We start from the raw sequence: 12,229 nt of genomic DNA, 5'->3' as shown, positions 1-12,229 counted from the left end.
ATTATTCATGTTTTCGCTATTGTAAAGCTGCCGTTTTTTGGGGGGGGTTTGGTAGGAAACAATGATTACTGTAGTAAATACATGGTTAATTTTCATAAAGCTATTGCGAAGGAACTCAAAATAATTGCGAGTGAATCCAAAACTATTGTGAGGAAACAAAATATATTTCGGGAAATAAATCCCTTTTCTGTCCTTTAAGGGCCTCGTACATATGCTTGACATGAGGGGCAATATGTGTATGACGCACAGCAGGGGTGGATCTAGGATTTCAATTTTAGGAGGGCTCAGCCCCCAATGACACTGTATGATGTGCACATTTAATGTATTCCACTCTGTTGCATAGATGGTGTTTTGTTTTTAAAACTGTGTTTATTTAAGCTAGCCAGCAAATATTAATTCAGATAATTATCCACTTGAAGAATATAGACAAACCATATTTTATTGTAATGTTCTATTTATTGACAACATGTTTCATCTGTCCTAATATTCCTTCTTTTGTACTGCACTAACAAAAATTATAGAACATGAAGCAATCATTTTGCTACTTCTATAGTTTAAAGTTATATCAAACACCACAAAAACCTAATGCTACAATAAATGTCACATTTATGAATTAACTCCAGGTGATGTTTCTCTGAAACCAAATATTTTCTGACCAAAAATATTTGTTCACTGGTTCGTTCAGTTCGTGCAAGACACCCCTTAACCAGTAGGTGGCAACAAATAACGACATGCCTCCTCCTCTCGTTCAGTTGGTCAACAGATCCTGATCCTCGCTTGTTCATGAGATGACTGATTCGTTCTTCTCAGACTTAAATGACTGACTGATTGATCGAAGGGGGTATTCGTTCCGTGGGTCAAACCAATGATCAGCTCCTTCACAGCCCGCATTTGAACGCTAATGGCTTGTGTTATAGTTTTTACAGGCATGAAAAGTAATCAAAGCTGTCTCGCGCTGCAAACTAAAGCTCATAATGGGTGATCACTGATTGCATAGTCACAGATTTTTAGGGGGGCTGAAGCCCTCAATAGGTTTTAGAACAGCTAAAATCTGGATATATATAGTGAATAAAATTACAGCACTGGTTCATCCTAAAGCTGTCACGGAGACCTTCATGAATACATCATAAATACACTAGCGAACAGCAGGTTTTTTTTTTGTTCTCTAACACATACGAGTTGTTGTGTTTTTGTAGTCACTTAGTCATTTTCCACAGGCGCCGTGTTATCAACGTACAATACTGGCTAATTTGCATTCCCGTACTCACTTGACTACAGTGTAAGGTCGTTTGTCGTGGAATGGCAAACTGTCTTGAATCATTACTGTAAGACATGAAGGATGCATGTGTTTAAGGTATTTTAACAGCTGTGTGTTTGTCCTCTGTTTGTAGGTGTTTGATTAAATGTGTTATTCGGGTTCGAGTTGTAATCCTATTAACCCAGATTCATCCACTTGGCCTTGTCGGCATTTGACGGAGAGTTTGTCCCAACGGAGGCCTTTTGGGTAGGATAAATTTGAGAGTATTGATCTGCTCCCTACCAGCCTATTGAGACATACTTCAAATCCCTCTAAATAACTGTAATGGATACAAGTTGCATTTAAAGCAAACATCTTTGCATCTTTTTTCATAAGCAAAGAAACATGCTGATACACAATGTCAAATTGTGTAAAACCGTATTATGTACAAACACAAATAATAGCAAAAATATTATAATGAAACTAGATATTTGTCGTATATTTTCTAACCCAATACAAACAATATACTGTTCTTACTATTCAAACTGGTATTTAAGGAAAAGTGTAAACTATTATGTTTAAACTATTAACTAATAGCTCTTACAAAAACTTACTGTGGCTGTACCATGGTACAGGGATGAAATTGAACTAAAATACCATTGTACTTTGACATACAGGTTAACCGTTTTCATGCACCATAGTATTTACTCCGAGGACTTTCAAAGAATACCATAATATTACCATTGTACGTGTACTAAAATGAAAACATGGCAATGCCATGGTATTCTTTGAAGAGTGGTATTCTTAAGCAAACAATGTCAGGTCCAAAATAGGGAAAAAAAAAAAATGCCTCTATTATCCTGGTTATAAAATATAAAGGAATCTGGTTGCCTATATACAAAGTACCATAGTATTGCTATCTGATATTAACACTTTACTGTGATACAGAGTACGGGAGACCAGGGTTGGTTGGATCACTTTTTCATTCTTTGTTGAATATCTATAGTGGAACAAGCGTTATGATATCCTAAATATGTGCAAATGAAAGCTTAAGATTTTGGGTAAACAACAACAACAACAACAGTCATATTAGCCTAAGTTACTTTTTTATTTTTATTTTTTTAGCTTTTGTTGATTGTTGACAAAAATTGCATTTGATCCAACCATCAGGATTTGGCTTTGCTTGGGTTATTGTTAAAATATTATAGTTTAAAGGTGCACTCTGTCACTTTTGTCTTTGTGTCATCTTGGACTTACACTGACACCTAGTGGCTTGGATGCAGCATCATTTAAAATCAATAGTTTTCAGTTTCAGTTGCCATTGTAGAAATGTAGTATTCAAAGTCAGCCATGATTACTTTAATCAATGAGTGACAGTGTCAACTAACAGGATGGTTACTAGTATTTCGGCTGGTCATGTGATTCCAAACTAACACCTCCCAGCAAACTTGTATTAACTATATAAAGCCTTTTATTTATTTATTTTATTTTATTTTATTTTTTTGGCTCCTGCAGTTGCCTGTTTTTATCATCTCATCCACTTGTTCAGGACTGAGGGGACCAAAAGAAATATTTAAGAATGAGCTATTAAAAAAACAATGTTGTCTGACCGCTAATATGAAAGTCTATGTTTTATATGTGTTATATGCATATGCATGTGTCTACATGCATTTGAAGGTCAATATTAAGATCTAATATTGTCAGCCAGGCATCATCATTTTTTTTTTTTTTTTTTTCAAAATCTTATATCAAAATATAGCTGGTTCCCATACGTAAGTGCCTCACTGGAACCCAGATTTTTGCTTCTTTTAAGGAAAAGGAGGGGCAAGTCAAAATAATTTTTTTATGGTAACAAATCAACATTATGCCACAAATGTTGTCGATTCAGCTTAACTTGTGTTGAGCACGGAATATTCCTTTAAATATATTACTCCAAATAATTTTTAGCTGTAGAGGGGGAATTTTTGTTTAGTTTTGGCATTTAATTTTTTTTTTTTTTTTTTTTTTTTAATGCCACCCAATTATGTGGCACTCCTACTTGTTTTTATGAAGTCAGTCACGGAACTAACAAACATTGTACATTAAAGTTAAGGTCGTTTGCCACGCCCCTTTTTGAACGCGTAATAGACGCATTGGGAACGCCGGGTGCTGAGGAGAGCATCGCTGATAGTAACGCCACGGATGCGCAGCGAAAGACGCGGAGAACGACACGATCCACCGATAAGTCGCTCTATTACAGGCGTTTTCTGTTAAAATGCGACTCTCTGCACATTATCAATCCTAACCGCTTTTATATGATGGATATTGATGCTTTTGGCGGATGGATTAAAACGGTAAGAGCCTCATCAGATCTATCTTTGCAGCGCTCGTGACAGATGATCGCAGGTTTCCTGACATTGACATTGAAAACAAGCGCATTGACATGTGACAGATAACGTTAGCGCATTGCAAATGATTTGTTGCTATGGAAATGATTTGATGCTTTGGGGAAATAGTTGCGCAGGAGGCTAATCGTGAGTCTAGTCGTCAATGCATATTGCTCATATACGGCAGGAATAACCTATTGGCGAGCTTGCAATCTGAATTCCGCTTTATGCATCGTGTTTTAATCATCATTTAGTGATAGTTTGCAATAGGTGTCCAACCAACACCCACGTAAATATCTTATTCGCATTGGAAAACTATTATCCTGTGCATGCAACTTACTTTTTGCATGCAACAGACGTATGTTTGGCACCATTTTATATGTGGTGATGTCATTATTATTAAGGTTATATAATGCAGTCGTTGATTTTTCGACGTCAAAAGATGCATGTCCAGGGCTGGGGACATCCTCCTAGTGCAAGTGCAACTAACCTCTAATGATGCGTGATGAAATGGTCTACTTGTGTCACGTGGTGTGGGATGCTCTTGGCTATACGTCATCGTGCAGTGGTGTCCAGAGACTCTAGTGTGCACGCTGTATAAACTGCAGTGTGCACTAGAGCAGTGTGCACTAGATTGCATGGCGGAAACTCCTTGCTGGAGTTGAAAAGCAATTACCTTTAACTCAGATATCTAAATTCTGTCATTATGTACTCACATTCATGTCGTCCTAAACCTCTATGGCTTTCTTTCTTCTGTGGAACACAAACAGAGATGTAAGACAGGAAGGGATTTTTTTTCTTTTTCTGAAATGTTTTTGCATGCCCTCGCAATAGTTACCATGGTTTTACTATAGTAATATTGTAGACTGTAGTAGCCTTTTTTTTTTTTTTTTTTTTTTTTTTTTTTTTTTTGCTGAAACAATAGTTTTACTATGGTAATATTGTAGTAACCATGACTGTAGTAATGTGTTTTAATTTAATTAAATTAAATTTATTTATTTATATGGGTGGAAACCACAGTTTCCCTATAGTTGTAACCATGACTGTAGTAATGTGTTATTTATTTATTTATTTATTTATTTATTTATTTATTTGGGCGAAAACCACAGTTTTACTATAATAATTGTAACCATGACTGTAATAAGGCTTTTATTTTATTTTTTTTTTATTTTTATTTTTTTGCAGAAACAATAATTTTACAATAGTAATATTGTAGTAACCATGACTGTAGTGTGTTTTTATTTTATTTTATTTTATTTTATTTTATTTTATCTTATCTTATTTTATTTATTTTGGTGAAAAGCAGTGCTTTACTAAACACTGTGTTTTTAATAGTAACCATGGTTGTAGTAATGTTTGTTTTTTTTTTGTTTTTTTTTTGTATTGATGGAAACCATGGTTTAAATAAAGTATTATTGTAGACTAAAGTAAACATATCTTTTGGCAGAAACCATGATTTGAAACTGTAAACTATGGCTGTGTCTCGTTTGGAAGGATGCGTCCTCCGGAGGTCGCATTTGTCGGCCGCATACGTCATCGAGGCTGTCTCGTTTCAGAAAAGCGAGTAGGACACGGGAATTCGGAGGATGCATGAGGTGTATCCTTCGTGGGCACTCATAACCCACAATACTTTGCGTCAACAGAAATGTCTAAAACAAATGACGCCAATTTGCCCGTAAATATGATGTTCAAACGCAAGGAATGTTAATTACCAAGTTGAAGTACCTCAGTAGATGGGTGCAGAGTATATAATATGTATAATTATATTAATATATAATTAAAATAAAGTATTAGACTAAAAGTACACCTGTAAAATCTATTTTCTTTTCTCTTTACATCTTTATAACTCTCCTAAAATGTACCTCATACATTCCCTTCCAGAGGGACTTTGTTCCCTTCTCACTCAAAGTGCACGTGCTTGTTAAAGAGTGGCGTGCTGTCATAGCAACCATGTTACGTTACGTTTCCATTTGTCCTACGAAGTCCATCTCGTTTAAACGAGATTTGTTTAAAGGAGGACGCTCGGTATACTGCAGCCTTCAAAGGACGCGTCCTACCTAGCACGCAGCCTTTGAAACGAGACACAGCCTATAGTTTTACTACAGTAATCATAGTTGAACTATGATATTTGCAGTAAACCATAGTAACTTCAAAATTATTATTTGTATTACCATAGTTTTTATTTTTCTGTATTATTACTATTGTTTCACTACAAATATTATGGTTAAAATATACATGGTTACTGTAGTAAAACCATGATAAGTTTATTGCCAGGAAATGCAAAACTATTTAAAAAAATAACAATAATAATTCCCCTGTTGTCAGGGGCTCTGTGATTGAGGCTTACATTCAGCCTTACATCTCCTTTTGGAGTCTACTTCTGGAATATAATGCACAAGTTTGTCCTTTTGGGAGCTTGACAGACTTGGTCACTACAAACTTTCATTGTAGGGAAAATAGCTGCATGAGTATTCTTCAAAAAGTTTCCTTTTGAGTTGCATTTGAAAATAACAGCTTATGGGTTTGGAACCACGTGAGGGTGTGTAAATACACACATTTTCATTTTTTGGGAGAACCATTCCTTTAAGTGATGAGCTGTATTTGCAGTCCCGTGGCTTCTTACAATGTTACATTGACAGTGATCATAGGAAAAGCTGTTGCCTTCGGTCTCACTGGAATCTCATTAGGATCAGTCAAGATTGCATTACATACATCACTCTCTCACTCTCATGCTTGTGCACAAGCTGTCTCGCATACATTACATACACACTCAACTGATTCTTGCTTTCTATTTTTACTTCATAAGCAACCATTGCATTATTTGTGCTGCCTTCAAGGAAACAGAGAAAGGACCACGTTAAAAGGAATGGTTCACCCAAATATGAAATTCTCCCATCATTTACTCACCCTCATGCCATCCCAGATGTATATGACTTTCTTTCTTCTGCAGAACAGAACGATTTTTAGAAAAATATTTCAGCTGTGTAGGTCCATACAATTCAAGTGAATGGTGGCCAGAACTTTGAAGCTCCAAAAATCATATAAAGGCAGAATAAAAGTAATCAATAAGACTCCAGTGGTTAAATCCATGTCTTCAGAAGCGATATGATAGGTGTGGGTGAGAAACAGATCAATATTTAAGTCCTTTTTTAATATAAATTCTACTCCCTGCCCAGTAGGTGGCGATATGCACAAAGTATGCAAACTGCCAAAAGCAAAAGAACAACTCCTCTTAGGAGGGAAGAGTGCTTTGAAAGTGGAGATTTATAGTATTAAAAAAAGGACTTAAATATTGATCTGTTTCTCACCCACACCTATCATATTACTTCTGAAGACATGGATTAAACCACTGGAGTCATATGGATTACTTTTATGCTGCTTGTATGTGCTTTTTGGAGCTTCAAAGTTTTGGACACTGTTGACTTGCATTAAAAGGACCTACAGAGCTGAAATGTTCTTCTAAAAATCTTCATTTGTGTTCTGCAGAAGAACAAAAGTCACACATCTAGGATGGCATGAGGGTGAGTAAATGATGGGAGAATGTTTTTATTTTTGGGTGAACTATTCCTTTGGGTCATATCATGAGCAATACATTTTTTCCTTGCTGTTTAAATAAAATTGTATTGTACAAAACAGTCATTTTCAATAATACAACACTCCTACCCAGTCCATAAATCTATATCTTTCTGACGTCAAACAGATGACTAGATCAACACATGACCGTCCATGTTTACACATCAGTGTCGCGTATCTACCAGTAATTGTCATTTTTGGTTGAACTATGCCTTTGTCACAAAGTGATGCAGACTTTGCCAAGAATTTATTATTGAAGAATGGGGTAGTATAATGTACAGTAACTAAACTAATATATTTATAAATATTTTAAAACATATTGCGGTTTAACACGCTTGATAAATCTGAAGACTGGTGAGCATGTGACGAAATAAATCGTCCAAACTGAGATGAGAAGGGAATGACAATGATGTTTTCATAATGCAGGTGTAAAGTTGCTACAGTGACATCTTCGTCATGAGACTGCCCTGTCCTGCATGAACTTGTGTTGTTTTTAGTGCTAATTATAACAGAATATTCATTTTTGGGTGATCTGTTCCTTTAAAGGCACAGCATCATAAACAATCTCTTTAATTCTAAGGGTCAGAGAGAAAATGCTGACAATGATTTCTGGTGCAAAATACCTTGACTAACATTACAAGTGACCATTATAAAGGAGAAAATTATATTATTAAAAATATGCAAGATGTGACCCCTTTAAATATTACATGACCTCAAAGTGCCCAGGTCAGATGAAGTTTTCTGGACTTCTCTTTGAGGTTTTTGGTTTTTTATTTTGGACCAAAGTCCTAAAATTGTGTTATTTTTAGCTTGTTTTGAACATTCACAAATGCCAAAAGCTTTCACATGCTCAGACATGAGAAGCTTTATGTTGGCTCTGGTTATTGCAACTTCCTGTTTTTTGTGTGTGTGTTTTTATTTTTTTATTTTTTTTGTTATCTGGGTCAAAGAGCTTCAACAAAGCATGATTCACTCAAAGCGTTTCATTGAATGGGCCTCTCATACTGGTCTTGCCAGGAATGTTATGCCTGTTTTTTGTTTTTTTTACTTGCAGTGTAGTTGAGAGTGGTTTGCGGTTATTGTTACGGAACAGGGCCAATGGCACGGAGTGAGCGGAAATGATTGGCAGGTTTGTGCTGGAGATTGTGGGTTTGACAGTGGAGCCACACATGAGAGTACCAGAAACTGGAGAACTGCTCAAATATATGCAAATGAGAGGCAAAAAATGGCATTAGTTGTTCGCTGAAGGCAAGCCAAGGTTGTGACGTCCGTCATAAGAGTATCAAAATCTGTTACACATTCAGTAGTGCTGGAGTTGTTTGGTTCAGTGCTTTACCCACTAGTGCCCAGAGATGTTTTCATTAGAATTATTTGCACATTCTTCACATAAATATGATTTAAAGGCAATTTGTCCATATAGTTCATATATATGGTAAAAATTACTTACTGTACAGAGGCACATATTGTTCAGCCAAATTAAAGTTCTGTCATCATCTCCTCATCTGAACATTTACTAGACAGTAGCTAATAATAGACATTTTTAGTCGCATAGCGCAAGATTTGGTCGCACATGTGAGCGATTTACATGCATGATAGAGGGTTGCCACATAGAGTGAAAGATCGATCTTGGGATTTAAGAATCAAGATCGTTCAAACAACGTAAAATCAACTTGTCTTTTTATTTAGCAATTATTTGCCTTGGTTTATTATTCACTAAAACAGTTTTTTTTTTCCTTCTTTTTTTTTTTATGTATTTTGCATTTGGAATATTATGTTTTAGAAAAAGACCTAAATACTGATTTTGTAACTTTGATTTCCCAGTTATCTATAACTCATCTGTATTATTTTCTGAAAGGTCTCCTAAAGTTCTGGTAAGACTACAGGCTAAATAGGAGTTTGGACATTTAGCCTACTTTACTTTCTACCAGTCCTCTTAGCTTAGTCAGCTGCATTAAAATACCTCTCAAAAATGACCATGGTAATTGCAGCTTTTCCCCAAAATAACATAGTTATTACAAACTTGTTCTCGAAATGGGCCGTACCAGTTATAACTCTATATGACTTTCTTTCTTTTTCTTAACACAAAGCGAGAAATTGTGAAAAAAAAAATTGTGCTCAGTGATGTCATACAATGGCAGTTTATGGTGACCACCTCTTCAAGCTTCAAAAGAACACAAAAGTATAATTCAGAAGTTGAATAAATTATTCCATGAGACTCATGATTGTTATGAAAGCATACGATAAGGTTTAGAGAGAAATCAACCGAAATCTAATGTACAGTATTATTTAGTGAATCTATGGACTGACCTGTGCACGCCCATGATAGGACACGAGAGCAACGGTTCATGCAGCCCCCTCACGAAACTGGGGCGTTCAATAAAAACTTGTTTTGTTTATCTAAAAACAGGTCCTCCACAGCAACAGCAACAACAGAACACAACACAGCTGCACACAAAACAGAGAACAGAACTTACTAAACATGTCTGAAGAGTTTGTAGTCGATGAATTGATGCATTTCTATGCCCAGCCTTATTTTCTTTTAATGAGTACTTGGAACTCAAACAGAAAAATAGAGGAGGCTACAGGTAGCCACAGTTACATCGTGTCCTAACCTGACAGCAAACAACATGCAATAATAGGTATATTTTCTATGTGAATCAGAGTTTTTGTCCTAACCAGCCGTGACGAGCGAAGGTATTTTCTATCGATCACTTGTTTTCTGTTTTCAGCATCGCGCAGGTATCTCTGTCTGGTGTGAACTGGCACCGGTCCAAAAACTTGGGAAAAAATAAGGCTGGGCATAGAAATGCATCAGTTCTTCGACTACAAACTCTTTAGACATGTTTAGTAAGTTCTGTTCTCTGTGTTGTGTTCTATTGTCACTATTACTGTGGAGGACCTGTTTTTAGATAAACTAAACAAATTTTTGCTTGAACACCCCAACGCGGCGTGAACTGTTGCTCTTGTGCCCTATCAACGGTCAGTGAACTACAATGTAGGCCTACCGAACATACAGAAGATTCCAAAACCTTACCAAAAAATAAATATTAATATCATAGCAATACTTAATAGCATAGTATGCTGAATTACAACAAAATCTAGTAAAAACTGATGATTTCAAAGCTCATGTACGTGTGGTTTTCTTTATTTGTCTATTTGTAGAGCTGACTGTTGATAGTTCTCAAAGTATTGTTGCGCAAGTACGCACTCACTGTTTTTGGTTGTAGAAGAGATGGCATTTAAAAGCACAACCTCTTGTGGCTTGGAAATGAGATTCAGGCTGGGCAACTGGATATTTTCACATGCAGATAAGAGTAATTCGTGACCCCCCTGAAGCACCTCCCCAGGGCTGTTTTTAGTCTGTGTTTTACTCAGCCCCATTCTCATTTTATGAGACAAACTCCTGTTGTGTTCACGGGTGAGAGTGGATTACTGAGATTAGAGATTAAGGGTCACCGATTGACTAGCAGTACAGACACTTTACTAAAACAAGGTCATAAACTGGGAATCTCGCTGGCAGGGAAAATGATGATGATGGAATTTTCAGGAGCAGCCAGGAGGACAGAGATGCCAATGTCTTTCTGAATATCAAGGCCGGAGACTGCATAGTTAAGAAGTATTTCACCCCACCCCCCCCCAAAAAACAACAACAGTTTTTTCAAACTGTATGATGTTCTTTCATCTGTGGAACACAAAAGATGTTAGGCAAAATGTCTGAGCTGGAATTGGGGCTGGCAAGGTCCAAAAATGACAAAAAAAGTACAATAAATGTAGTCCACAAGAAAAACCTCAGCAACACCTAGCAACAAGCAAAAACAGCCTGGTAACCAACCAGAACACCCTAGAAAGGCCTAGCGACAAGCCTGAACACACTAACAGCGCCAAGCAGTCTGCTAGAACACCAAAGAAGTACCTTTCAGTCAACCAAAACACCCAACAAGCCAACACAGCCTAGCAACCAACCATAACACCCAAGCAACATGCCAGAAAACAAGATTAACAAGCCAGATCAACAAGCCCACGCAACCTAGCATAGCGAAGTGACCAATCAGAACACCCTAGAAAGGCCTAGTGACAAGCCTGAACACCCTAACAGTGCCTAGCAGTCAGCTAGAACTCCCAAGAAACACCTAGCAACCAACCAAAACACCCTAGCGACGTCTAGCAACAAGCCAACACAGCCTAGCATAGCGTAGCGACCAATCAGAACACCCTAGAAAAGCCTAGTGACAAGCCTGAACACCCTAACAGTGCCTAGCAGTCAGCTAGAACTTGGGTTGCCAACTGTGTACCAGCCAAATACGGGACATTCTAGCTCTAAATACGAGACTTTTTTTTTCAGCAGTTCTCCTGCACGAAATGCTGTGCAACAGTTAATGAAGTCCACCTAGAACTTGTTTACACATGAAAACAATTAAATACAATGCTGACGGATGCAAAAACAAGTTTGTGTGAACGGCCCCTAATACATTTACATTTAGTCATTTAGCAGATGCTTTTATCCAAAGTGACTTGCAAGTGAGGAACATAGCAAACAATTTGTCATACAAAGTTCAACATCATCCACATGCTGGGAGTCTCCGTGGTGTAATGCACAACTAGCCACGTGATAAGATGCAACTGACTGTCTCAGAAGTGGAGGTAACTGAGACTTGTCCTCCGCCACCTAGACTGAGGCGAGTAACCGCACCACCACGAGGACCTACTAATTAGTTGGAATTGGGCAATCCAAATTGGGGAGAAAAGGGAATACATTTAATAAATAAATAAATAAAATCTTCACTTTAAAAAACAATACTTTTTGCCAGAAGCTGCAATCAGTGAAGATATGCAATATTTTTCTGTCAAGCATTTTCTTCCCCATTATTACGCTTAAGTCTTTTCCATTTATTTTTTTTCCCTCCCAATTTGGAATGGCCAATTCCCAATGTGCTTAAGTCCTCATGGTCACGTAGTGATTCACCTCAGTCCGGGTGGCGGAGGACAAATCCCAGTTGCATCCACGTCTGAGATCGTCAACCCGCACATCTTATCACGTGGCTTGTTGAGTGCA

At 37.1% G+C, this 12,229-nt stretch overlaps 1 protein-coding gene across 1 annotated transcript in view; it reads left to right on the top strand.

Annotated features, from left to right (window-relative positions):
• The first annotated feature begins 3,437 nt into the window (after positions 1 to 3,437).
• The window catches only part of ajm1 (apical junction component 1 homolog), a 31,507-nt gene continuing 22,715 nt past the window's right edge, over positions 3,438 to 12,229 (top strand). Inside the window, exon 1 of the mRNA XM_051667329.1 lies at positions 3,438 to 3,570. The gene's annotated coding sequence lies outside the window, so the exon portion shown is untranslated. The remainder of the gene's footprint in view (positions 3,571 to 12,229) is intronic.

Source organism: Myxocyprinus asiaticus, chromosome 3, assembly GCF_019703515.2.
Source record: "Myxocyprinus asiaticus isolate MX2 ecotype Aquarium Trade chromosome 3, UBuf_Myxa_2, whole genome shotgun sequence".
Classification (NCBI taxonomy): domain Eukaryota; kingdom Metazoa; phylum Chordata; class Actinopteri; order Cypriniformes; family Catostomidae; genus Myxocyprinus; species Myxocyprinus asiaticus.
The sequence above is the reverse complement of the archived record's forward strand: the minus strand, read 5'-3'. Positions and strand labels throughout refer to the sequence as shown.